Source organism: Pezoporus occidentalis, unplaced genomic scaffold, assembly GCF_034315485.1.
Source record: "Pezoporus occidentalis ecotype Australia unplaced genomic scaffold, CSIRO_AGI_Poc_V1 ctg41, whole genome shotgun sequence".
Lineage (NCBI taxonomy): Eukaryota > Metazoa > Chordata > Aves > Psittaciformes > Psittacidae > Pezoporus > Pezoporus occidentalis.
Window position 1 is genome coordinate 485,132 of NW_026915736.1, and position 27,559 is coordinate 512,690.

A 27,559-nucleotide genomic window follows, 5' to 3' on the forward strand; every position below is an offset into this window, starting at 1 on the left:
AGCATAAAGCTCTCAGTGTAAGAGAGATCATATGCACCATATGTATCCTTGGAAGAGAAAAAGGTATCATGCTAGATAGCATTATCTTTTAAAGGTCATCAATTTTATATATTATCAACACTAGTGCCTACTTTTACAAGTAAGCAAGGAAAAAAATAATATAAACCAGACTTCAAATTGGTGCAGTAGCAATTTCTGCTGTAGGCAGAGTATGTTCTGATGGGCAACAAATTCAGCATAATCACGCAGTTTCCTGGAGGCTTTTTCCCCCACCAGGAAGAATCTTGTTAACTTTGAGTAATACTAATTTTGGTCTTTAGATCTTGATCACATTATTTATTGTATTGATATCAATGGTTTAGTGAACTTTCATGTTGTAAACGTTATTGAAAATTAAAGTATCCTGTTGGAATAAGTGGTTTAGTAACTATTGCTTTTTCAGTTCTATAGAAGATTGCTGTGTTAAAAAAAAAAAAAGTTTTCAAGACCTTTAATCCAGACAGTTTGCACATATAGGAGAAAGGCATAAACATTTTTGTCTTATGTGACATTTCAAGGATATTCCCAACATCTGTAGTAAAAGTAAACCAGGTGGTACAAATCTCTGAAGAATATAAACCAGAATATCCAATCTTTCCTAAATACTTTCCAAAATCTTTATGTCTACTTCACATCTGCCTCCTCCATACAGGCTGCATTCCACCCCACCTAAACCTTGAAACAGCTGTTGTATTCTCAGGCTAAGAAGCAGCATGGCATCTGGATACAAAGTCAGCCAGATGGCAGTTACTCACTGAGGACATACAATTTCACTTTTCATTTGACCTGCTGTAATCTGCGATGCTAACCCCAGTGACAGGGAATGCTCTGTTTTTCTGTGCTACTTCAGTTCTCCTCAGTTATGTCCCTTACATATCTGGAGAAAACCAAATTTTATGTTGGCTCTCTGCTTCATACACCAGCCAGTTGCTCAGAAGACTGATAAATTCTAATGTAGAGGAGTGGTAATTCAGAAATAGAAAACCTATGAAAATAAAACTGGATGATTTCTTGTGCTTAAAAATTTTCACCCCCACATTCAGAGGATAAATGTTTCAAGGAAAAAAATAATCATATTTGTTGAGTAACATTTTCTTTAAGAAAAACAGGACTACCATGACTGTAAAGACTGCAGAATATCTAAAAAACATTCTGAAGTCAACCTGCATATACACTTATTTGTATACATATACTAATTCCAACTAATAATTATCAGTACAGCTTTAAAATATTTTCCACCATCTCTTCTGTACCAAGATTATAAAAAAAAAAAAAAAATCCCTGCTCTGAAGTAGAACAGTGCTGCTGACTATATCCTTTTAATGGAGGAGAAATCCTGTAAACAAAACAGACCTATGAACAGGAGAAATGATTACTGATTTCACAACGCAAGCAGGATCAGCTTATTAGCTTTTTTCAGTCAGTTTTTCTATGTCAAGGAAACTAATTTTCTGTTGGGGCAGACTGAACTACTTTATCTGACAGACTCAGAGCAGAAATCACTGAGATTCCTCTCATTCCTTTCCTTTTCTTATTAAAGTATGAAATCAGCAGGTTATTGACATGAGAATGGTTAGACTTTGAGAAAGTACTTTTACAATGTAACCTGCCCAAATTTAGTTGTTGTAGCTATTGAGCACAAAAGTCAAATCAAACAAATTTAAGAAAACAGATTAATGGTTGGTATTCCATCTTGCCTCTAGTAATTGCATTAATTGTAAAATAATTACAATGACAGAAAGCAGATATGCTGGGAATTGTGGCCATGAGTTAGGTCAATATAATTTAAACACATGAGTAAATAAAGGTATTTTATACCACTGGTGGGGAATCATAACCTCCATGTCTAATTCTGCACTATGAATGAAATCAAGAGTTAACCAGTTTTATTTATAAAGGGAGAGATTTTGTAGTGGTGAATGCCAAAGTTGGGAAAAATAAAGAAAAAAATAGCAAAAATGTAAGAAAACTAGAAGGAAGAGCTAACAGCTAGTAGAATTCTGTACTGAAAGTCTGTCCGAGTAAAATGCTCATACCCTGACACTGCGAAATACAGAGTCAGGAAATCAGAAGGATACCTGCATGTAGTCAGTCAGTGAGACCACTACAGCACCAAAATAGAATTTATCCTGGTACAGTCTGTAATTCATTAACTATACTTGAGAGTTAGAAGGTAGAAGGGAGAGAGGGGCTTGATTTGTTGAGTTTCAACCCTGTGTATGTAACAGAACACATACTGGAAATACTAAAACCTGGTTTAAAGCACTGTTGAAACTGAGAGAAGAGCAAAATCCAAACAGAAAGACACAGACCAAATTTTAGTAAAACAAGTATTACTGATGTTCTTTAAATATATGAAAATAAAATATTACTAAGAAAGATGGTTCCTAGATAAGCTACTACAGGTTATTTAGGATAGAAAAATAAAAACAAAAAATAATAAAAAATATGTAAAGAATAATATATACAAATTCAATAATAATTTTAAAAACTGCAATGAGAAGATCAAAATTCAGAAGATGGTATAACAGTTGACTCAAGATATTTGTAGCACTGTCACTACAATGTTGCTTAAAAGCTCCCATCACAGGTATTCAGTCAAAGGTGACAGAATCTGGGTAGAAGAAAAGCAATAATCACAAACAGAAAGAATACTGTCAGAAACTATATAAGGATAAGGAGCAGATGAATATCGACTGAGCACGTTAAACAACCACCACCATTATAGTCTATATCAGCACATGCTGCAAAAAGAATGAAGAATGGAAAACTTCAAAGACAGGATGATGCACCAATAAAGCTTCTTAAACAGTGGCAGTAGAAAAGCTGCTTTCTGTACTCATGAAGGTATGGGAAAGTGGAGGGCAGCCAGATTCTTGAAAAAGATCAGTGTACATTCCAGGACCTTAGAAAGAGTACTGGAGGAAAAATACAACTACAAATCAATTTTGTTGATACTGCATGGAAACAAGATCAATTCCATTCTGGAAAGGATTCAAAGGTAAAAAAAAACAACTCAATATCAATGTGAATTGGTATGATACACACTTTGAAGAGCCACAAGGAACAAACCTCAAGACCATGATGTTCTGTTTGTTGACTTCACTAAAGCATTTGACTTAGTGGAAAATGACTGGTTATGGCTGATGGTGCTCGAGATAGGTTTTCTAACACACTCAGGTGAGCTACAGAATCATTAATTTGCTCTGTGAAAAGTTAGAATAATGTAGAGTGGCTCTTGGACAATAAAGGTGTACAGAAAATGGGGAATTGTATCATCTGATCCAGCATTCTAGCAGAGATGGCATAGAAAGCACGAAAGGGGTGAGGAACTCTGACTTTAAGGATGCAGACTGTATAACATTATACAACAGTCTGTATAACCGATTACCAGCTGGTTTGAGGATCCACAGAACATGTCAGTATGGTATATATACTAGGAGTGTGGATTCTCAGTTGATCTCTAAATAGAGAAGTGTGTTGGCTTTGGCTGGGGTAGTATTCATTTTCATCATAGTAGCTGGTATGGGGCTACGTACTGGATTTGTGCTAGAAACAGTGTTGAGAATACAGGGTTGTTTTTGTTAGTGCTGAGCAGTGCTTACAGAGAGTCAAGGCCTTTTCTGCTTCTCACCCCACCAAACCATCAAGAACTCTGGGGGTGCACAAAAGCTGGGAGAAGACACAGCCATGACAGCTGACACCAACTGACCAAAGGGATATCCCATACCATATGATATGCTCAGCAATGAAACTAAGGGGAAATGGGCCAGGGACTGCTGTTCAGGGACTTGCTAGTCATCAGTTGGTGGTGAGAAATTGTTTCAATTGCACCACTATGTCTTTTTGGGGTTTTATTTATCTCTCTTACCCTTTTCATTATAATATATATATTTTTTTTTATTTAAATTATTAAACTGTTCTTACTTCAACCCATGAGTTTTCTCACTTTTATTCTTCAGTTCTCTTCCTCCCCTGCTGCAGGGGGGGCAAGTGAGTGGCTGTGTGGTGCTGGGGTTAAACCACAATAATATATGATCCTATGGTTCTAATGGAGAAAGAATAGTAATTTGAAGAGTTTTTATATCTAGGCTCGAGTAGTGACCAAAATTTCTTGGAAAGAAGTACTCCTGAAGTACTACAGAATCAAAAGACGTATCAGTGATCTGGAAGAAAAAATAGGGGTCAGATGAAAAACAGAAATCCATTGGTTTTTGAAGACAATAGCTTGCTAAAAGCAACATATACCTGTAAGAGTCAGAGGTTGTGAAAAAGGAAAAAAGGGGTGCTTCAGAGACTGCATTTTGAATGTTGCTTGTTTTACAGAATGGTAGCAGAGACAGATTTGGGGGTGGGGTGTAGTAATATTAGATCAAATACAACCACCCCAGATTTCAGAGCCGCTGTTATTTTCAGCAACAATCTTGTAACTGGATGCTAAAAAGGAGTGGTAGGACAAAAGACCTTGTCAATATGATTAACAGAGGAATCTACAAAATATGGGCATGTGATCAGGAGGGGAAATAAGCAACAATCCAAAAAGATAATCATTCAAGAGTATAGTGAAAAGAAAGTCCAAGAATAGCAGGGATGAAAAATATAAACTGTTGTATTTAGCTGCAAATCAATCAAGCAAAAAGACTGGCAAAGAGAAACAAGTGTTTTATCATGACATAAACCTGAGGAGAATTCACATGTATAAGACAATTCCTCAAACAGAAGTGTACTTTGAAGCCTTCAAAAATTCTAAGGTCTTGGATAAGAAGTATCTTTTTTTTTTTTTTTCATCCTCTTAATCATATATAAACCCCAACATAACCTGGTCAATCCAGTTGACCTGATTACACAGTGTCCTGGGTTCAGCAGTAGCGGTCATTTTTCTCCTTCTTAGTTGCTGGCGCAGTGCTGTGTTTTTGACTTTCAGCCTGGGAACAGCGCTGATAACACCGATGGTTTTAGTTGCTCTTCAGTAATGTTTACTCTGACCAAGGACTTTCTGAGTCTCATGCTCTGGCAGAGAGGAGGGGAAGCTGGGAGGAAGCAGAGACAGGACACCTGACCCAAACTGACCAAAGAGGTATTCCATACCACAGCACGTCATGCCCACTATATAAACTGGGGGCAGTTACTCGGAAGGGTTAGATCACTGCTGGGGTTGGGCTGGGTATTGGTCTTCAGGTGGTGAGCGGTTGTATTCTCTTCCCTTGTTATTTCCCTTATCATTATTATTACTGGTGGTAGCAGCAGTGATTTATGTTACACCTTAGTTACTGGACTGTTCTTATCTCAACCCATGGGAGTTACATTCTTTTGATTCTCCTCCCAATCCCTCCGGGAGCTGAGGGGAGGAAAGGTGGGGAGGGGGAGTGAGAGAGCGAGCTGAGTGGCTGACTGAGCTTAAACCACGACACAGAGCTTCAGCGCTGTGTGGAGGAATCTGCTTCTCTCAGCAGGAAAGCTATGCCATAATGGAGGCCTATTTGAGTTAATGCAGTTTGTTTCTTGGCAGACACAGTGAACCAGTGCGGACAGGAAAACTGCCAATTTTTTGTGGATGCACTCTTTTACAGGCACTGCTTTTAGCTTTATCTTTTAGCTAGCTTTTTCCCCTGTTGGTTCTTCATCATATTGGAGAATTTTACATCGACAAATATCAGATTTAATACAGAAGACAGTATACGCAACGAAACTGTGTAATCATACTGGAAGTTTTCTGAGAGTAGTTAATCCTAAAGCCTGCCACTCAGCTCCAACTAATTTCACTCTGACAGCTAGGACTGAATATCATTTGAATATCATTTGAATATTAGATTTCAACATTTTATGACCCTTGAAATTTTTAAGTATCCCACAAGTTGTCAAAGAATAATTAGTTGAACACTATTATTTCATTGGAAATATTAATTTTATAATGATCCATGTACTGTACTTTGCCTTTAACTGTAAAGTTTAGCTAAATATTTTAAGGAAAGTTTCATTCTTTTCAGTGACAGCACTAGACAGCCATTCTATCTCTTAAATTTGAACATATCAACATAATAAAACACTTTTCACATGAATATATATATAGAAGACAACAAAGTTAGTCTTGTTGTTTAACTTTCAGAGAGCAAGTCTTTCTAAATGAAACTAACCAGAAAGTAGCAATGCAATTGCACTGCATTTTCTTTCAGACCCACAGAACATTTTTCTCTTTTACTATGTATATATTCCATATAAAAATCATTTATGCATGTATTAAATATATGGTTGCATTTATAATGTATAACTATGTACATAATATATAGAAAATATGACTTCCTTCATTACAGGAAATCTGTTTCCATACCTAAAGTCCTAAATAACAATTAATTCAATTACATCAATAGTGTTGCACAGTAATCATAAGTGGGTCTAAAGCAGTTCATATTTTCTCCATTACAAGTGGTATTTCCAAGGCTGTTTTTCCTTCATTACATCCATCTATATCAGAATTATGTCAGGTATTTGGAGCAGCTTACCAACTGTACAATGGACATGTTGACAGGTTTTGTGTGGTTTGTAGACAACTTTCCATTAGGGTACTGATTTTGCCCAGTTTTAGCCATTCTTTGCACTTAGCATGGCTATTCAATTTATTTATAACTAGGCAAATAAGTTATAACCTTATTTCCATCTGTACCTGAACAGCTCCGGAAGCACAATTAGTTACTCTTTTACTCTTTTTCATATACCAGTGTAACAATCTAGAATGTATGCCAGGAATCCGCTCATAGACTATGCCAAAGTCAGTCATCTCACCGTTACAGTTTCTTACGAATTAAAGCATGCCTACCATGAAAACATACCTTCAATTTCATGTCTGACTAGAATCATTAGAAAAGCACAAATAAGAAGAGTCTCAAGCTAAGCTGTAAGGAATTAGTAACATGCTATCATAAACACAGGCCTCAAGGTGAGAAGGAAAAAAAACAAACCAAATGAGTTAATTGTTTCTTCATGATCTATTAATACAGTCTTTTTATTTTGTTAGTTCTGTATTCAGGAATGTATCACAGTATTTAAGCTATTACCTAGATTCAAGTTTGTTAATAGCCTCATTAAATTCTGTGGACATCCTCTCACATTAGTATTTTTAAACTTATTCTTGATTTGGGACCAGACACAAGTAGATAAGTGAATAACTCAGCACAGAAAAAGTTATGAAATTGCAACACTTTTTAAGAATGCCTTTGTTCTCCTTTGTATGCAAGACAATCAACAACCTAAGTGAATCATGGGCTGGCAGTGAAGATCTAGTGGATCCTGATTACATTCTAGAAGTACAGCTGTATGTGTAGGAACACAGAAAATATCTAAACCAAGAAATATACAGGCAAAGAGATACACTACAAGAAATTTATGTGCAATATGCACATGCAACTTCCTTTCTCCCTCAACCAGTAATAGAAGAAATCTGTCAACAATTTCAGATCAAGACCATATTCCTTAACTATCCTGCAGCAACAATCTAAGAAGCTAATCTGATAAGAAAGCAAACAACAAAAAAAGCTTCTTCATCCCCTAGAATTAAAATGAGCACATGTGACAAGGCAGGTGTGAGACAAATAAGCAAACATCAGGAGGATTAAAAAAATAAAAATAATAAAAGTTTTATGAATGAAAAAGCAACAAAATTGAGTAAAGGTTGACTTTACTACATTTTAGAATGAATGAGGAAGAAATGTATGGTAGTAACAAACTATATGAACTGTTCATATTTTATACCTATTCTCTGTATTACCTTCATGTCTCTTACCAAAATATTCCAGCTTCTGATAATTTGGAAATTTTATACATTTAAAGAAAAAATATTCTAACAAGACCAATAACCTTATCTTCATATTTATACATTTTCACATAACAATCCCCAAAAGGATACGGTAGACATGATGTATAATCTAAGTTTCAGTTGATAGAAAACGCCAGTTTCACAGCAATCAAAAGTATCAAGAGATTCTTTGGGAATCTGTCTTGGTTTAAGCCCAGACGGTAACTCAGAACCACACAGCTGCCTGCTCACTCCTCCGCTTCTTTCCCCAGACAGATGGAGAGGAGAATTGAAAGGATGTAAATCCCATGGGTTAAGATAAGTACAGTACAGTAACTAAGGTATAACACAAAACTACTATTACTACCACCAATAATAATAATAAGAGAAATAACAGGGAGAGAGAATATAAAACTAAAAGTGGAAAGGGAAAAAAAACAATAAACCCAAGTGATGCACAATACAATTGCTGATCACCCACTGATTTGACACCCAGCCTGACCCGAGCAGTGATCTGGGCCTTCCACGTAGCTCACCACAGTTTATATACTGGACATGACGTGCTGTGGTATGGAATACCCCTTTGCTGGTTTGGGTCAGGTGTCCTCTCTCTGCTTCCTCCTGGCTTCCTGTGCCTCTCCTCGCTGGCAGAGCATGAAAGGCTGCAAAGTACTTGATTGGAGTAAGAATTACCTAGCAACAACTAAAAGCATTGGTGTGTTATCAACATTATGCTCAGACTACAGTTGAAAACACAGCACTGCACCAGCTACTAAGGAGAAAAATAACTGTTACAGCTGAACACAGTACAAATTCATAGTTTGTCAATACATTCATGCCATAGATGGGCACAAACAAAAACAATCTAGACATTTTAGCCCTAGCAGTGTGTGAAAATGTGCATACCTTATCATCACAAGTGCACTTTTGTATGAGTGAAGCTCAGTTTCAAGCCTCAGATTATATCCTGGTAGAACTCCAGTGCAAAGAAAGACACCAGGACTAAAAAAAAAACAAAATGCATGTAGGGATAGGATTTCTCAAAAAAAAAAAAAAAAAGTCAGGGTAAATCAAAGTAATCTATCTCTTTTTTCACAGTGATTGTGAGTGACTGTTAGGGGTATAAACCCAACCAACATCGATCACAAACATGAAGATTTCCTAGAATAAGAGTAATTGGAAAGTCACCTACAGAGAGCTGTTCAGGCCTGGTAGTTTCCACAAAGCACAGTATTTAGCAAAGGGGTGTACAAAACTTCAGACAAGTCTTGGGAACTAAGACATTCATCAGACATGCTCTAAGGTTACCTGTATTCTCCTGAAGAATGTTCAGCTCACGGACACAGTTTGACCTTTGCTGAAAAGACTTACTATAGACCTCCCACTGAGTGCAACAGTCTAATTACCTTAATGGCCTTTCTGCCATATAAACAAAGAGGTTAAGCCTCTCCCAAAATGCCTTTCTCCTCCAGATATGGAAATGGAAAGCACCACCAAACATAATATGTGAATTGATTTTTTTGAAACCCAGAGAGCATAAAGTTTAAGGATACAGTAAGCTGAAGAGTTGTTTTGGTTTTGGTTTTTTTACTTAAATTCAATTGAGTGATAGTTTGAGAAATGAACTGGGAACACTAGAAAAAGAAAACGTAAAGAAGGCAAGGTGTTATGACTTGAACTTCTACCTCATCTAGCAGAGTCAAAAGCCACCAAAGAAGCCACCTTCATTTCACCACAGAAGAAGGGACCATGAAACTCTTCAGACTTTCTCATGGGAGATTTCAGCACCAAGCTGCAACTTTATTAGGGCTGAAATGCCTCACTGACCTCTGTAAGAGCTGCAGCTGTTAAGAAAACAGCAAAGAAAACCAGGAAGCACATCTTCCCATGACACAAGCAGAATTTGCATCTCCTCTCTTATTGACTCATCACGCATTAACAAAAATTCAAACCTTATTCATGAAAATGTACATCTTTCTCACTTCCAGCTGGAACATTCAGTATTTCTGATGGTTTGGGTTTTCAATTTAACTCTCAGCAGTTGATTGAAACAACTCCACAAATCATCTATTCTATGGTTGCATTTGGATGATTTTTCTTTGCTACTCCTCAATGTTAAGCTAGCCTTTAGCCATTTCATGTATATTGTCCATCTCATTGAGAATTTCAGCATACAAATATGGTTTAATTCTTAAATCCAAACTTGCTCAGTTAACACTTAGAGTGCTGCTACCTAAAGTCCTTACAAATTTGCACTGGTACAGGTTCTCCAGGTACAAGAATTCCACATTCTGGAACAGTGGGCCAGGAATAAGCCAATGCACTTATTTCAGCTATCATATGGTGCAAAATCATTATGAATTCCCATGCAAATCCATCTCTACAAACACAGGTATATTTTTGCAGTATAAACATAACAAAATGACCAAAACTTGGATTCTGAAATGATGGACCTCTTTTACTTCAACAATTTCTTAGTTACTAGGAAAAGTTACAGACATCCAGTCTTTTGCTCTGAGGATTATGAACATCTAGGGATAGCAGACAGGTATTATCTCTGTGCTCTGGATCTTGTGGCTCTTTCTGTTTGAATGTAGGGTACGCTTAGGATGAATCCATATGTTCCTGCTCATTTACATGGGAACAAAAAGTAGAACATTTATTCCTCAATGAGGAAAATGACCTATGCTCATCCATTTATCCACACACCCATATGCATTCATAAGCATACACAATGTGTATTTACTGACTGCAGTCATTATGGAAAAGTGCAGATTTCCAGTCCTTTCTCTTCCTATGTCTAGATATCCATATGTTACCATAAATCTTGGACTCATTCAACCAGATGTGCAGAGTTGCCTGCAACAGGCACAGAGCTTATGTAAATAATGTACTTGCCTCAGTTTGTTCCAAAAATTAAATCTGCTTCTTCAAACAAAAGCAGAATCTAAGCCCTAGCTTCTCAGGATTATTAGTCCATTGAACAACTGAACCTTATACGACTTCAAGCCCTTGAGCACCCCATATCTACAATGTCCAGTGATGACAAACTAGAGTGGATGAAAGGTATCTATGTTTTCTCCTTCATAGAATTAAAATAAAAACAGGTAGACAAAAAAATCTTTTTATTCTTGAGCTTAAGAAACCTTATCCCTACATGCTCATTTGCTGTATTTAACTGGGAAATCCACTATTTTAATCAAAACAGTTTTAGATAAGTATTAACTGTGTTCACTAACATTTATGTAGAAGTTGCTCAGCACTGAAAGTAAAGCTTTGTAGTTACTCTCTTTAAAAAAAGGAAAAAAATAAAGCAATGAAAGCAACACCTAAACGAAACTGTACAACCAGCTTGTAATTTCTACTTAATTGTGTAAAGATGCTGTAAATTCTAGAACTGCTGACAAAACATTCAAGTTCGTACAGTTTGACAGAAATGCAGTATGCATTTAACAAGGTCAGTTGAGTGGGTGAGGCTTGCAAGGTGTCAACAAATCGTGGTTAGAAAATAAGCCAAACCAGAACATAATCTGTTTCAAAAAAACCATAATGAGTTACCTCCTTCTTCTTGGGCAGGTATTTCAAGCCCTGGGGCCCAAGGCTATTATAATAAATCTTACATAAGCTGGGCTACAGAAGAGACCCAAACTCCTCTAACAGTACAGGCTGCAAACTGAAAACAGAATTTCAATATCAGAAAAGCAGTACTATATGAGACAAAGGAGATGAGAGCCAATATCCTGCCTCCAGAAGGGGTAATGGCACTTCTGAGGTAAAACACTTCTAATTTGGTTAACTTTTAAAGTAGAACTCTTCTAAGTGTCAACTATTTTTGGTCTAGGCACTGTCTGACTTGGACGATGTTTTGAGAAATTTAGCATCCATTCACAGACATCTCTTCCATTGACTCATTTCTTGAATTCATCCAAAATTTTAGTGTCTACACTTTTTTTGCTGAAGAGTTCCACAGCTCAATTACTAGCTGTACAGGGAACCCTGGTCTTCTCTTTGTTTGAAATTGACTCATAACACCTTCACTTGATCCACCTCATTCTTGTACTGAAATTAAGAATGTGAACAACTGATTCTGGCTTACTCATTCCATTTGGTTTCATGCATCTCCATCAAATCACCACTAAGATACCTTAGTGTATGACCTTCAACTATGTAACTCATGAAGCCAAAGAAAGGAATATGAAATTCACTTTCTAGTACTTCAACGAAATAAGTCACTATTAAGTTGGTGATATAAACTACTCCATAGCCCCCCATACCAGCACAGACCACTGATGGTCACACGCTATAACCCTAGAGTGTTGCTTTGGAGTGACCCTTCCTTCATTAGAAGCCCCAGTTATTTGATGCATTCACAACTAACTTCTGACCCATTACTGTGGTGATTCTGTTCTTCAGATTGCTGACAGATGAAATACGAAAATCTGACTTGCTTATCTCAGAATTCACACAATTTTTTAATTATAGGACAGCTGTTAATGATTTATGTGATTTAGCTGCCTGTTAGCATTCCTTAGTTCATTTGAGAGCTTTGATTTAAAGAGCGATTCAGACCAAACACAGGATTCAAGTCCTACGGTGATTCTTCTCTTTTAGTGGGAAAACTTTGAGCAACCCTGCAAAATAACAAGCTGCACTGAATTTATACTGCAATTTTGTAAAACACAAATGAGACAAGAGCATATTAGCCAGTTCCTGAAGTACAAAACAGAAGACTGCTTTTTAGGCTGTTAACGGCAAAGTTTTCATTTATGTCAATAGCTATCTGTAATATGCAGTATCACAGAGATTGTGTTGATAGTGTGGAAAATGCTTTGCTGGAAAGGCAACTTCCTTGAATTCATGTCACAGATATGCCTATGTAATGTGCAGTTCTTTAACAATGCACATCAGTAAAGGATACTGTTCCTAGCCACGTTTAAAATATCTGTTAAGCTTCAATAACAGGGAATTTGCCAGTTTTACAGAGTAACGCATCCCTTAACTGAAAATAGAGATTAACAAAAAACATTTCAAAAGGCCTCAGTGAAGACTAGCATTGTCAATTTTCAATAACTATCAATACAATTTTCAAAATAAAAGATTAAACAGGAAGAGAGACTTAAAAAACAAAAACCAAAAGCAAACACAAAAAGCCCCGGAAAAAGACACTATTCCCAAAACTGTACCTTCAGTGTGGCATGTACAAGCAGCAGATAAAAATGTAGTGATCCACATAATAAGGTCTCACTGGAGCCTTCTCCAGCCTGAAGTCCAACTCAGCCTCCGATTGTTTTTGTGGCCATCCTCTGGACTCACTCCAACAGATCCATATTTTTCCTGTACTGAGGGCTCCAGAGCTGGTCACAGTACTCCAGGTAGAGTCTCAACAGAGGAGATTAGAGGTGAATCATCTGTCCCAACCAGTTGGTCATGCTTCTTTTGATGCAGCCAAGCATATGGTTGGCTTTCTGGGCACACACTCCTGGGTCACATCCAGCTTTTCATCACCAATACCCCCAAGTTCTCCACAGGCCTGTTCTCAATCCCTTTATCTCCCACCCTGTACTGATACCTAAAACACTGGAACAGGTTGATGAGAGAGGTGGTTGCTGCCCCACTCCTAGAAACATTCAAGATCATGTTGGATGGGACTCTGAACAACCTGATCTAGTTCATGTCCCTGCTCATTGCAAGGAGGTTGTACTAGATGACCTTTAAAAGGTCTCTTCCAACCCAAATCATGCTATGATTCTACAACTCACAGCAAGCCTTATGCTTTTAAAGGAAAGACTTCATTATCTTCCATTTGTAACTCCAGTGGCTTGTTTGGTGCTAAGAACTTTAGCAATAAACTATACAGACAAGAGTTACTATAATTTTTGCGTGAGGAGAAAACATGACCACAGCAGACACAATTATTTTTATCTATAAACAAGAAAGAAGTACTGGTGTCTAAAAAAAAAAAGTATGTTTCGTAAACAATTTGCTCCAAGTTTGCCTGCTTTTCTCAACTGTCTCTGCACATAAGTTTTCCATCTGCCTTTTTGGCAGGAAACATAGGATCTTCAAATTTCTCCGATTCAGGAACCATGAGGAAGTCCCCGAGTCTGACAGATTAAAAATAACTGAAACACTGGACACATTTGCTCCTTCAAATTATAATTTGCTTGTCTTCCGTACTATGAGCTGAAATTAAAATTGCCATGTGGCTAAATTTATAGAATAAAATGGATACATTCAAGCTTTTAAAGTTCAGCTTTAACCAACAGGGTTTTAGGAATACATAAGAAAATGGATGACAGCAGAAAAGACTAAGAATAAAATTTAATGACAAATGACTGAGTGGCAGATACAGTAAATGATGTTTTAATACACTGTGTGTTTTCTTTGTTAGATTAACTTAGAAGGCACTAATAGAATCCATCTGATTCCGGACTGTAATTTTGTATTAATTATAGGTGTGGTGGCGATTTAATTAATAATTCTGTAGAAGCATGAAGGTTTGTACTATTCAACAACTGAATTTCACCTATTAGGAAGAAAGTATTTAGCTGTAATGTTGACTCTCCTTGCCCAGCTACTGCCAACATCATTTGCAGAATCCAGTCTCAGCATCTACTGCCTCTTCTCCCATCCCAACAGAGCAAGCTCAAAAGCAAGGTAACTTTGATATAATACTTTAAAGGGATTTTTGCCCTTCTTTCCCCACTTCTTTCCTCTTCATTACTGGCTGATCAAGCTGAAGTTCTTTCTATGAACCAGGAACCAACTGGAGTACTTTAGTTCTTATAGAAATGCTACAAAGAAGAGTTTATCTTCCTATTCCACTTCTAAAAACAAAGCAAAAATCTAAAAATCAGGGAAGCTTCTGTTCTATTTCTAGGTATTATACATTCTTCCTTACTACTCTGATGTTAACATTTGCCTTTCACTCTGGTTTCTTGTATTCAATCACAGTAGCAGGAGTAAAAGGAGTAACACTGTAGCCATATAAACTATGTTTGATCACAGGCATCTTTCCCGCTACAGTAGTCTGAAAAGACATGCAACCTTCCCCAATACAGGGGTATTTCTAGACAGGGATTAAAGAATGTTTTATGTATACTGGTAATCTACTAATTAAAGACAGTAAAAGAAAATTTCTAGAGATTCTGCCAAGTACAAAAGAAAGTAAGAACTGTGATACAGCATGCTGATAAATGGCATCCTGTTAATGGTATCATGTTTCAAATTATTTCTGTTTCACTCTATCTACTCAAGTAGCTGTAGACAACTTTAACGTTACCTTGAAGAACAAAATATATCTGAAATCCAGCATACTCATACTGCTAATCAGTATTCTAGAAATTCTAGCTTTACACAGAAAAAAGTTTTCTCAATGCAGTTCTAAAAAATCAGATGAAATACAGTGTCTGTGAAGGCAGAATGTTAATGAAACAAACGTTTCTTTTTTTAAAAAAAGGTATGCCAATAATCCTTTCTTCTACAACGAATGACACCCTCCCATGATTACCAAGTTACAAAGTGATGCTATCCTGTCATCTCTTAAGTGTACACCAAACAATAAAATCTCTCATACATGTTATAGATGGTGAAAAAGAGGCTGAGGGTATCATAAATAAAACTACAAAACACTTTATTTGTGGCAAGAAGTCTCGGTTTAATTATGCAATAGCAACTGAGGCTATGGAAATGTTTGTATAAAATATTGACTCACTGATTTTAAGCTATCAAGACTTTTAAACCCCTCCCCCCCCCCCTTTTTTTTTTCTTTAGTCATTACTCGGTCAAGACATTTCTTTAGCTCTAGTGGTCAATTCTCTAGTCATCATCTAGTTTTATTTTTGAGAAAGTATGAAATGTCTCTGTGCTGCCTCATTTTTTGACTCTGTCAAGTAGCCTTTCTCCTTACCAATCTTACTTGGTTTCAATGCAGTAAATTGCTACCTCTCCTGACCACTTCTCTCTCCTCCTTTCTCAGTGCCAACATTCTTAATTGTGAGCCTGGTAAATTTTAGTAGTTGCCAAAGGCAACAAAGCCATATGATAAATTCCAGCCTCCAAAAGTCTTTGCTTTACCTTATCTGGCTGATATAACTAAATCCTGACAGAAATAAGGAGTTATTGTGGAATACGTTTCTTTTTAAAGTGTAAGAGTCATTTTTATTGAGCTAGCCTATATGAAAATTACTTTGAAGTGTACTGTGCCCATAATATAATCCTAGATAATTCTGGTTAGTCTTTGATCTCTACATTTAAGTGGCAGGTTTAGAAACATAAAAATGTCAAACTACCTACATTGAGAAACCTGGTCTAGTGCAAGGTGTCCCTGTTCATGGGGGGGTGGTTGGAACTAAATGATCCTTAAAGACCCTTGCAACCCAAACCATTCTCTGATTGCACACCTAAAAACAAAAAGACAAAATACCCTGTTACTTACTATTTTAATCCACATATTAGACTTATTAAATCTAATTTCAAAACCATGAAGCTTTTTTCATACTTTTAACCCATTCTTCTGAGTGTCTCATTTGTCCATCTTACTACCTGCTTTTCTCTTCACACATGTATGTGTTGGACATAAAGACATAAGCACACAGTAGACCGTGAGGCGATACTTACTATTACTGTATGTTACATAACTTTCTGGCTCTATTGCCCCCTTCTCTTATACAGATTAGCATTTTGGTGAAGTGCCAGAAGTTTGTAGTAAAGGTACACTTTGTGCCAGCAAAAAACCTTGATAAAGGCATAGTTATTGCAACCAAAGTTTCATTAAAATAAGGAAAAAAAAAAAAAGGAGAAAAAAAAAATCCCAGTCTTTCTCCAACAGAATATGGCTTTCAGGGAACAAATGCAAATTAGTTTAACGGAGGTATTTTTCTACAGTCAGCTCTACAGAAGTGACTGGTGCTTCACTAACATTAGCATTTGTAGGGAAGATTTTTTTCAAAAGGTAAGATGAATAGCCCCAGCTGGAGAGAACAGAAGAAATCACATGCATGGAACTATGGCCATATTCATCCGGTTCAACGTACAAGTGTTCTGCGTAGACACACACCTCTAAGTCCCTGTTGTGGGGTATTTCTACTCAGTGCAGCAGAAATGACAAATTTCAATGACTCACAAGGAGTCTTACCACAGAAAGATGGCAGGGTTGTCAGACATGCTTTGCCATATGGCAACAGTTACTAAAGCTGTAACAGTATTTTCAGTTTTCACCAGCTTTGTCAGGTCAGGCATGTAGTGATACATGACACGCCTGCCATAACAGTGACAGCAAAAACCCCTACTGTACACAGTTACGGCAACAAACCTGTTTCTACTACTGAGTCTTATCTCTGATCCTGAATAATCCTAAACTGATAAAGGTGCATCTCCCATATTTCACTGGAGCTTTCAAACACGTCTTTACAAAAGTTCAGAAATGGTTTTATGCTATGCCATGTGCTTGTATCCATAAGTTTGTCTCATTTTATTTCTGGTTCTCTTACCTTTTTTCCCATAGGCTCTTCCAGGTCAAGTCCAGAATACCTATATTTGCAACAAAAGTGCTGTTCCCTTTCTCTTGCTGTGACTTCTACAGAACATCCAAGCAGTAGTTTGAAGCACCATGCCCATGGTTCCCCATGCTGCTCCACATCAGCCTTTCAAAGGCACAGCCCGCTTCAATGCTTTCCCTGGTCTTCCTCCTGCTCTCTATTTAGTGTGCTTTGTTCATTCTTTGTTTCTATCACAATTTCTCTAGAAGTCTTCCAGGACAGCCTCTCAGCTGCTGCTGGGTGGACTGTGCCTGTTACACACCTGGTTCCCATTTGCTACTCAGGCACAGGTGAAGAGTTGATGAGGCCATATTAGGCTCTGGGGGAGGAAGGCTGCTTGGTCCTTGCACAGGTACCTCAGGACTGGTTGCTACCTATGGTGGTATTGCAGGTGCTCATAATAACTTCAAATGCTTTTATATATTTGCTTTGAAGGAGTCAGTACTACAATGAATAATAGTGTTGGTTTATTTTTGTTTTGTTTCACTATTCATTTCTAGCATTTAGAAGTTTGGCATGAAATAACTGAGAAGGTGCTTATTTGTCTTTGTATACGAGGTGGAGGAACTTTTGTTTACTGCAGGTGGGCTAGCATCAGGTTTGGAAAAAGTAGCTTCCCTTCTCTTGCAGCTAAGTGAGACTCAAGAGACAGTCAGGTCAGGAAGTTTACCTGTTTACTCAAGTTTAATCAGTGGAGTCAGGCTATTTTTACAGGTAGAGGACACAGCTTGGGATTCTCTGAAAAAGCTTTTAACTGTCTAGAATTTGTGTATTGATAGCACTTTAATAGAACACGTTTTCATGTACTAAAAAGTCTTCTCATTATTGAGTTACGGATGAATATTGAAAACAGTCGGCAACTCACTGAGAAACTTCAATCCAACAGCTTCTCCTAGGAAAAACAAACAAAAACCCCATCAGCTAGGATCTAAAGAATCCTAAGCAATGTTTTCTTACTTTGAGCTTTTCTTTTTTTTAATTGCATAGTCCCTACTTATGAGAAGATTGCAGAATTGTAGTTATAGCAGTTTGCTAACCATCACAACATGATTTACTCTAACTATAGCAAATGAGTAATAACTGTCTCAATTCCATGGTTTATATGATATGTATCTATTAAAAGAGTTTGGCTTTTGATTGCTGTTTCTAAGAACTTGATAAAGCCCCCACAGTATTTATGACTAAGAAGCTACATTACAGTGATCAAGCTCTACAGTTCTTAGTCCCAAGAGCTACTGCATTGCTATGGCTTCTGCAACACAGTTTATAACCATACTGTACTTACTGAAATTTCACCGGATATGATCCAGTCTCTAATTAAACCTCAACAACTATGGATAGTTTCACATAGGACACTTGAATGCCAAAAATGGATGGCTAGATATTTAGCCTAACCTTCTTCACAAGTTTTCTACAGGATTTCATTAGTGAATTTCCTGAATCAAAATCATAACTTCTGGTTGAGCTAATTGATAAGACACATCCTTTGGTGAGGAAGTCTTTTGGAGGGGCTGGAAGGATCTCTTGAGAAGGCTGTCATAATCACCAAAGACTAAAGAGGCTTGCTAATTTCTAACCTTTGAAATATAACCTGCTTATACTGTTAGTACTTCCCTCAAAGTCCTACACTCATCACCTTTTCTGCCAAAATTTATTACATATCTCAGACATTCACACTACTACAATTGAGTGTTATCTGAACAATTATCTTTTATAATAGCTGCTCGTAGTTTGTCTGGTTATTTTGTTAGTTCTCCTGCATGCTTATACAGAGTATTTTGAATGTGAAGTATTTCAGGGATATGTCTTAACACAGAGGCATCACCAACGCTAGACTGAGCAGGAGTGTTAAATCAGCTCTGTTCCACCTAACCTTAACTCAGTCAGGATTTGCCTGAGCTGGGTCAGTAGTAAGGCTATTGTGAGGCCTCTATTGTTCCAGAATCAAGCATCATTGCAAGCATTTAATTCTTTCATATGTTATTTTCTTTTGTAAGGAACAATACCATATTTTCCTGTGTCACTGCAGCTGAGGTAGCACCACTTTGAAATGAAAAGGACAAGCAGGTCTCAGCTCTTTAAACTGTTATTCCAGGTTTAGATGTCTGCCTCAGTCACAATTATCTGAAGTCTCCCAAAGCCACTAGGAATTCACTTTGAAAAAACAAATCAAAGCTAATTGTATGTCTGCAGTGCACATGGTAGTGCAAAGAGGTCAGGCTAGTGCTGACTGGCACATCTGCACAGAACAGTGTTAATGTATTAGTGACATGCTGTGTCTGTGCTCACAATTCCTGCATCTCGTGAGGGCTTATTAACTGTAGTGCAACGCTAGCTTGACACAGTCAAGTCCAACCTCTCTACAGCATGTACCACAGTGATCTTGAATACCAATCAAATCAAATCCTTGTTTGTCTCAAGCTCAAATTTGCATATTCCCTAGAATCACCCTTAATAAAATTGTTATTTATGAGGTTGAAGTTATTACATGAAATCTGCTTGCTTTACTGGAAATATTAACACATTAAGACAGGGTTAAAATTCATACTAAAAGCAAAAAGACTTGAAATTCAAGATTTTTTTTCTTAAGTAAAATATGCATGGTCTTGAAAAACACTGAACAAGACCCAGAAAAAAAGAGAATTCCCAATAACCAAAATGTTAGTAAATATTTGACATTGAAAACTTTTTTTATAATCCTTGCTTACTGTTTATCCTTCATTTTTTTACAATAATTGACCATTTTACTTTGATGCATGAGAGATCTAGGAATTATCTAATAGAAGGGAAAGATAAACTTCTCTTCTACATTTGGATAATATAAATTACTTGGACAGAATGCACATAAAAGATTCCTAAAGTAGTTAAATATGTAATGTTATTTATCTTTCACTGTTGAATATTCAGATCAAACAAATTTTGGGTAAATTGCCACGAAAGCAAAAAATTGGATATGCTGATTTACTGCATTCTGGATGAAGGGAAGGTTAATGTATTGCTGCAATAAATTCATATGATTTGGAAAGCTTGCCAGAAGTAAAAGCCCTATTTTTTTAATCCTTTGCTTTAATTCTAAGCCCAATTAAAGAAGGAAACTGTGCTTACAGCCACTAGCCAGATGACAAAATGTATCCTTCCATAAAAGACTTTGCTAAAAAGAGAATATGATTAGAAAAAAGTGACATTAGTGTTTCATAGGGTCAGAAAAATATTTTCAGTTGGTTTGCAATTAAAAATTAAGCTTACTGATAACACATTGCAAACAAATGGCAAGAAATGTCCTATTCATCAAATTAACCCTTCCAGATGTAGCATTAATAATGATTTATTAAGTCTTCCTAATCAAAGTACAGTTCTTCATTGGTAATTAACGCTGGAGGAAAATTCAACTTTTACATGTTGTACATTTTCCAGTAATAGCTGAGTTTGTTTTTTGGAGTCAGTCTGGAAAAAAAAAAAAAAAAATCAGTTATAGGTATTTATGTAATCAATATTCTCTGGCATGGTTTTAGATCAAATTCGCTATGTGTTGTCTGACAATATCTGTGGCTAAGTCAGGGTGATTTACATTCAGTGACACTGAATACATGCATAAGCCAAAATGCTTCTATTTACAATAAAAAGCTTTAAAATCCTTCAGGACTTTTACCTCTATTTCTGAGACTTAACAGCACCTGATAAAACCTAGACTCAAAGAAAAAGTGAGAACTGACCCACAAAGTTATCTACAGGAGAAATGGGACTGGTGCCTAGCTGCCGCAGTAGCCATAGGGTTCTCTATGCTGTTTCCAGATTCTTACATGTAGCGAAATTTACATAAATCTTGCTTTCTATTAGGATGTTAGCACTGAGACCATACCACATCATACGAGTCACTGTATGAGTACTACCTATCTCCTGCAAGTAGCAGTCACATCTTTCCCCCTTGTCTTTGTTGTCAGTAACCACCACAGATAATATGATTGGACAATCGTTAAGCAAAACACTATGAATACTCATGTGGATGCTTGAACTCAGGTTTTTCCAGCAGACTTCAAAGTCATCTATGATCAAAGGATAGCTCTTAAATTGACTGTCTGCCTCTCATGAAGCACATATCCATGTGTGTATCCTCTGCTTCAATAGCTCAATCTGCCAGCCACACACTGCTACATGTGGTGTATCACAACAGGAACTCAAGCTGATGAGGAGACTCAAATCCAATTTTATTATAAGCAAGCCCTTTTTATCCCCCTGTTCAGTACTTTCCCAACCTGCACAAACATGCCACATTCAATCTCATGAGCATCCACATGGGGTAACTTCACCACCAGGTTCTGTACCCGGGCAGTGATATCTTTCCACAGTGTAGCAGCCCAGATGGGTTTACCTCTGCATTGCCAGTTGCTCTGATTCCATTGCTGCAACCACCCCCACAGGGCATTTGCCACTATCCATGAGTCAGTACAGAGATAAAGTACTGGCCACTTTTCTCGTTCAGCAATGTCCAGGGCCAGCTGGATGGCTTTCACCTCGGCAAACTGACTCGATTCACCCTCTCCTTCAGCAGTTTCTGCAACTTGCCATCCAGGACTCCATACAGCTGCCTTCCATCTCCGATGCTTTCCCACAATATGGCAGGACCCATCAGTAAACAAGGCATACTGCTTTTCACTTTCTGACAGTTTATTATATGGTGGGGCCTCTTCAGCACGCATCACCTCCTCCTCTGGTGACATTCTGAAATCTTTGCCCTCTGGCCAGTCCATGATGACTTCTAGAATGCCTGGACAAACGGGATTTCCTGTTCGAGCTCATTGTGTAATTAGTGCAGCCCATTTACTCCATGTAGCATCAGTTGCATGATGTGTAGAGGAGACCCTGCCTTTGAACATCCAGCCCAGCACGAGCAACCGGGGTGCCAGGAGGAGCTGTGCTTCAGTGCCAATAACTTCCGAAGCAGCTCGAACCCCTTCATAGGCTCCAGTATCTCAGATCCTTTGTATCCCCGACTCCAAAAGCCAAGGGGTCGACCTCAAGTCTCCCCTGGAGCTTTCTGACAGAGGCTCCAGGTAGGACCATTCCCCCTGGCTGCGGTGTACGGTACATTTTTTACATCTGGCCCGGTCCAGACTGGTCCAAGGGCTACTGCATGAACTATCTTGCATTTAATTTGCTCAAAGGCTTGTTGCTGCTCAGGGCCCCATTTAAAATCATTCTTCTTCCGGGTCACATGATAGAGAGGGCTTACAATCCAACTGTAATTTGGGATGTGCATTCTCCAGAACCCCACAATACCCAGTGTGTTTCTTTCTTACTGGTTGGTGGAGACATAGCTGTTATCTTGTTGATCACATCTGTGGAGATCTGGCAACGTCCATCTTGCCATTTTATTCCCAAAAATTGAATCTCCTGTGCAGGTCCCTTGACTTTACTCCATCTTATGACAAAACCAGCTTTCAGCAGGGTTTGGATTATTTTCCTCCCTTCCTCAAAGACTTCTGCTGTATCACCCCACATAATAATGTCATCAATGTACTGCAGGTGTTCTGGGGCTTGCCCCTGTTCCAGTGCAGTCTGGTTCAGTCCATGGCAAATGGTAGGGCTGTGTTTCTACCCCTGGGGCAGTCATTTCCAAGTGTACTGGACGCCCCTTCAAGTAAAAGCGAATGGTGGCCTGCACTCTGCTGCCAAAGGAATTGAGAAAAATGCATTGGCGATATCAATTGTAACATACCACTTGGCTGCCTTTGACTCCAGTCCATACTGATGTTCCAGCATGTCTGGTACGGCAGCACTCAATGGTGATGTGACTTCATTCAGGCCACGATAGTCTACTGTTAGTCTCCACTCTCCATTAGACTTTCGCACTGGCCATATGGGGCTATTAAAGGGTGAGCGGACCCTACTGATCACTCCTTGGCTCTCCAGTCTACGGATCAGCTGATGGATGGGAATCAGGGAGTCTCGGTTGGTGCGATATTGCCACCAGTGCACTCCTGTGGTCACTATTGGCACTTGTTCTTTGACCTTCAGCAGCCCCACGACAGAGGGATCTTCTGAGAGACCAGGCAAGGTGGACAGCTGCTCAATTTCCTCAGTCTCCAAAGCAGCAATACCAAAAGCCCACCGGTACCCTTTCGGGTCTTTGGAGTACCCTCTCTTGAGGCAGTCTGTGCCGAGGATGCATGGAGCCTCTGGACCAGTCACAATAGGGTGCTTTTGCCATTCCCTCCCAGTCAGGCTGATTTCAGCCTCCAGTACAGTCAACTCTTGGGATCCTCCTGTCACTCCAGAAACATAAATGGGTTCCACCCCTTGACAGCTTGGTGGCATCAGGGTACACTGTACACTGGTATCTACTAGAGCCTTATACTTCTGTGGGACTGATGTGCCAGACCATCTGATTCACACAGTCCAGTAAATCTGATTGTCCCCTACCTCCCCCTGGCTGGAGGCAGGGCCCCTCTAATAGTGACCACAATATGGGTTACTTACATATTGCAGAAAGGGATTATTCTTCATTATCACAGGAGCTGGGGTAAATTCAGCTCTTCCACTCCATCTGGGAACCTGCCCACCAGAGACTGAAGCTGCAGCTTTCATGGGATGATCATCTTTGACCTTTGTTCTCCTTTTCAATTCACGCATCCGTTCCTCCAGAGCTGAGGTAGGTTTTCCATCCCACTTTCTCATGTCTTCTGCGTGATCCCACAGGTATAACCACAGGGTGGCCTCTGGCATGTACCTCCTGTATTTTCTCTCTCAAAGAGTAGGATGCCTTTTGTTAATAGCTGAGACGTGGGTTGGTATACATGGGGAGCTGGCTAGATTGGACCGATCATCTCTCAATTGTTTGAACTCCTGGGACAGTTTTTCCACTGCTGAAATGATGAAAGGGGTGAGATAGTCTTTGAACTCCATGAGCTGACATATCATTTCATCCACTGTTGGTGGTACTATGTCATTCCAGGTTATTGCTGCCAATGAGCGGCATATGATGATGGTGCACTCTGTGTGCATTTCCGCTAAATGGGTTGCGTACATCTGACTTCGTCTGGATCTACAGATGCATTCCCAGCATCCAACCTGCGACAGATCATCTCTGCAATGGCTGATTCCCTCAGAGACTGGAAGCCTTTCCCTACTGTGGTCCAGTTGGCTGAATGACTCATAACATTGTACTTGTATGGAAACCTTTATTTCACAGCTGCCAAGAGCCGCCTCCAAAGGCTGAGGGACTGTTTCTCTTTTGCAATTGCTTTGTCAATTCCCCCTTCCCTAGCAAGTGATCCCAGCTGCTTAGCTTCACTGCCTTCTAGTTCGTGACTGTCGGCCCCATTGTCCCAGCATTGGAGCAACCAGATGATGATGTGCTCCCCTGGATGATGGGTAAAATCTTTTCACATATTCCATAGCTCAGTTGAGGTCCGGGGTCGAGAAGTCACCTCTTCTTCTTCCTCTGATCTACATAATAATCTTTTTCAGATGCTGTCTCGTGTAGTAAGTGCATTGGTTCTTCATCTTTCTTCACTGTACAAGTTGCTTTTTTTGCCTCTTCTTTGCTTTTCCTCTTGCATACAAGGGCAATCGATATTGGCACAAACTGGTCCTTTGATTCAGCTGCAGTGATTATCACTGTGGTTGGAGTGGCTGCAGCATCTGTTATTGGGGTTGGTGCAGCCGCTGTGCTTGGGGGTTGAGCAGCACCAGCAGCTGCGCTGTCTGTTGCTGTCGGGGTTTGAGTAGCTATTGTACTTGGCACTGAGGTTGGTGTAGTTGCTGTGCTTGGAGTTGGAGTAGCTGCATTGCCTGTTATAGTCAGAGTTTGAGTAGCTGGTGTACTTGTCACTGGGGTTGGTGTAGCTGCTGTACTTGGAGTTGGAGTTCTGCATTGTCTGTTGTAGTCAGTTTGAGTAGCTGCTGTACCTGTCACTGGGGCTGGTGTAGCTGCTGTATTTGGAGTAGCTGCATTGTCTGTTGTTTTGCCATCAGATCCAGAGACATCTTTTTCCCTTCGAAGGTGCTGGATAGTGTTGAACAGGGCTCTGTAAGCATAGGCCAAGCCCCAGCACGTTGCCATGATTTGTCCCTCTCTGGTATGACCAGGATGACAACACACCTCATTTAAGTGTTTTATTAGTTTTTCTGGATTTTGCACTTGTGCAGTGGTGAAGTTCCAAAGCACTGGAGGGGCCCACTGGCCTAGATACTTGCCCACGCTATCCCACACACCCTGCCACTCATGACTGTCTGGCCTCAGGGAAAATCTCTTGGTCCTCCTATATTGTCATCTAAACCTAGACAAGGCCCAAACCCAACTCTGCTTAACTTTCAAGATCAGACAAAATGGTCATGGCTAAAACACACTCTGTATGTGTGCCAACATGGTGATCCCCATCACAATCAGCAGGCGGGTCTCAAGGGTACCTAAAGGCCATCCAAAACCTTTAGAACTCTCAAATGATGCTGTAAATAGTCTGGTAGGGGAGCCAGGAGCATAAGGGAATGCCTCCTTCACAGGCTGACAACCCAAGGAAGGGAAAAAAGATGTGTAATTGCTAAATACTTCTGTCATATACCTCCCAAAACGTAGAGGTGATGACCACACTGGGAACACAAGCCAGATCAGTTTCATGATCAATGAGTCTATTGTATTACAAGTTATTACCATAAAGTACAGCGAAACAAGAACCTTAGCCCAAGCCCCTCAGCAGATAAACACTAAAACAGTAAATACTGGCTGTAAGTAAGGTATGACATGATGAAACTCCGAGATCAAGAGCAACAACTTTGAGAGCCAATAAATCAGCATTGTGACGAGTGACCATTAATCCAAAACAATTAATGTTTATTACAAATACGATTAGACACACTCTGGTCAGACCTGGTGTTATCTCAACGCTTCATGCCCCATGTTAGGCACCACAAAGAACTGTTGTGGTTTAATCCCAGCTGTTAACTCAGAACCATGCAGCTGCTCACTCACTCCCCCAGTTCTTCCTCCTCCCCTCTTCTGGAGGGATAGAGAGGAGAATTGAAAGAATGTAACTCCCATGGGTTGAAATAAGAACAGTCCAGTAACTAAGGTATAACACAAAACCACTACTGCTACCAGTAATAATAATAATAATGATAAGGGAAATAACAAGGGAAGAGAATACAACCGCTCACCACCCACCGACCAATACCCAGCCCGACCCCGGCAGTGATCTAACCCTTCCGGGTAACTGCCTGTCATGGTTTAAACCCAGTCAGGTAACTCGTTCGCTCACTTCCCCCCCTTTCTTGCCCTCCCCCTGCTCTCGGAGGGACGGAGAGGAGAATCGAAAAGAATGCAACTCCCACGGGTTGAGATAAGAACAGTTTAGTAACTAAGGTATAACACAAATCACTACTGCTACCACCAGTGATAATAATGATAAAGGAAATAACAAGGGAAGAGAATACAACACCTCACCACCAGCCAACCGATAACTTGCCCCCCCTCAGCCCGACCAAGCACCGACCGATACCTCCTCCAACCCTGCAGTCTCCCAGCCCTGCCGGCTAACTCCCAGTTACCTCCTGGACATGACGTGCTGTGGTATGGAATACCTCTTTGGTCAGTTTGGGTCAGGTGTCCTGTCTCTGCTTCCTCCTGGCTTCCCCTCCTCCCTGGCAGAGCATGAGGCTCACAAAGTCCTTGGCCAAACCAAAACATCCTTGTTATCAGCTCTGTTCCCGAGCCGAAAGTCAAAACACTGCACTGCACCAGCTACCAAGAAGGAGAAACATGACTGCTACTGCTGAACCCAGGACAGTGCCTCCAGTTTGTATACTGGGTGTGATGTGCTGTGGTACAGAATACCTCTTTGGTTAGTTTGGGTCAGGTGTCCTGTCTCCGCTTCCTCACGGCTTCCCCTCCTCCCTGGCAGAGCATGAGACTCAGAAAGTCCTTCAACGGAGTAAACATTACTTAGCAACAACTAAAAACATCAGCTGTTCCCAGGCTGAAAGTCAAAAACACAGCACTGCACCAGCTACTAAGAAGGAGAAAAATGACTGCTACTGCTGAGCCCAGTGTGAACTCAATGTGAAGAAATAATCCCAAATGTTGACAGCAGTGTTTGTATGGTAGATGTAAGTATGTACTTCAAAAAAAAATGCTTAGCTGTTAAATAGAAACACTGACAATGAAACAGTAATTCTAACCTTTTTCATAGGCAAGTAT